The 2,105-nt window shown below is 33.6% G+C and overlaps 1 pseudogene; it reads left to right on the top strand.

Moving 5' to 3' along the window:
* Window positions 1–1,350: 1,350 nt before the first annotated feature.
* Window positions 1,351–1,887, top strand: LOC100408686 (protein lifeguard 4 pseudogene; annotated as a pseudogene).
* The last annotated feature ends 218 nt before the right edge of the window (window positions 1,888–2,105 follow it).

Genomic DNA, 2,105 nt, shown 5'->3' with positions numbered 1-2,105 from the left:
TTCAAATGATTCTCCTGCCTCAGTCTCCTGAGTAGTTGTGATTACAGGTGTGTACTAACTTTTTGTAAAGCTATTCTTCTAATCTCTGTTTTTTGATTGAAGAGTATAATACATTTACATTTAAAGTAATCACTGATAAGCATGGCCTTTACATCTGCCATTTTGCTATGTTCTTCCTATATTTGTTTTTTTTTCCACAAATATTTTTATTTTGATATAGATATACTTAATGGCTGATGACCCAGTATCTTTGGTGTCCTCTAACCACATTAGCGTTGTGTAATTTCAAAATGAAATCTATATTTTAAAATACAAATAATGTCAAATTTTGTCATAATATCTGATTTTCAGGCAGACTTTTAATTTTAGTACAACTTAAAATGTCATTAACATTCTAATAGGATTTTAATACAATTCTGAATAATTCCCTGTGGAATTTATCTTTTATATATTTTTCCTTTTAAATTAGATGAAAATCTCCAAGTAAAAAGAGATTTATAGTTTTTTTTTTTTTTTTTCTTTTTTTTGAGACAGAGTTTTGTTCTTGTTGCTCAGGCTGGAGTGTGGAGTGCAATGGTGTGATTTCAGCTCACCACAACCTCCGCCTCCTGGGTTCAAGTGATTCTCCTGCCTCAGCCTCCTGAGTGGCTGGGATTACAGGCATGCACCACCACCCCCAGATAATTTTGTATTTTTAGTAGAGACAGGGTTTCACCATGTCGATCTGGCTGGTCTTAAATTCCCAACCTCAGGTGATCCACCCGATACGGCCTCCTGAAGTGCTGGGATTACAGTCATGAGCCACCTCTCCTGGTGGAGATTTACAGTTTATAATGGTAAAGACACTACTACTTCAGAATCAAAGCCAAATCAGTATTACTTAATAATTCAGGGAAAATTTAGATAAATTCACTAGACAAAGGTAAACTGATATTCTTATCTACTCATAAAATTATCTTTGAATTGTAAATAAACAGCTATGTGTGGCTAATTTAGTAAGAAATAAATTTTTAATAGAATTTTGATAGCTCTTAACTGACATCCTAAATCAAGGATTTAGAGATGAAATATCATAAAGAATAGTAAGATTTTAAAGCTCTCAGAGTAACACAGGATACAAATAAAGACTGTAAAGTATTTAATCATTGTCTGAAACTTTATTACTTAATGAAAGTTTCTATATACTGCTCCAATTACTTTTTCAATCCTTCTTTTCTGACTAAAAAAAAATTGTTTTATTCTTCAGTTGAGTCAAGATGCTTTTAATTACTTTTTATTAACTGTTTCCAGAAACCATAACAGGTGCAGGAATAGATTGATGATGTCCAAGTAGAGGCTGATAGCAGCTAATATGTCTACAGCATCCTTTCTCTGCAAGTCCTCTTAACTACAATGGCTTCAACGGTTTTTTAATACTTTGAGTCTATACGAACATTTGTACATGACAATCCTGCCTTAATTTTGCTGTTTGCCCTCGGATCTCTGGGATTGATTTTTGCATTGAATTTTAACAGACATAACTATCCCCTTAACCTGTACCTAGTTTTTGGATTTACGTTATTGGAAGCACTAACTGTGGCTGTTATTGTTACTTTCTATGATGTACATATTATTCTGCAAGCTTACATATTGACTACTGGAGTATTTTTTGGTTTGACTATGTATATTCTGCAAGCTAAGAAGGATTTCATCAAATTAGGGGCAGGGCTGTTTGCTTTTTTGTGGATTTTGTGCTTGTCAGGAGTCTTCAAGTTATTTTTTTATAGTGAGACAGTGGAGCTGGTCTTAGCTGCTGCAGGAGCCCTTCTTTTCTGTGGATTCATCATCCATGACACACACTCACTGATGCATAAACTGTCACCTGAAGAATACCTAATTTTGTTATAACCATTTTTGCCTTTACATTCTGCATTATGTTGAGATTTGTGTTATAACGTTTAAATTTCTTTCTCACTTCCTTTTGTGTATATTCTATAGCTCTTATCTTAATAATTCTTAAGGTGTATTAGTTTGTTCTCAAACTGCTAATAAAGATATACCAGAGACTGGGTAATTTATAAAAGAAAGCGTTTTAATTGACTCACAGTTCAGCACTGCTGGGGGGG

Source organism: Callithrix jacchus, chromosome 1 (assembly GCF_049354715.1).
Source record: "Callithrix jacchus isolate 240 chromosome 1, calJac240_pri, whole genome shotgun sequence".
NCBI lineage: Eukaryota > Metazoa > Chordata > Mammalia > Primates > Cebidae > Callithrix > Callithrix jacchus.
The sequence above is the reverse complement of the archived record's forward strand: the minus strand, read 5'-3'. Positions and strand labels throughout refer to the sequence as shown.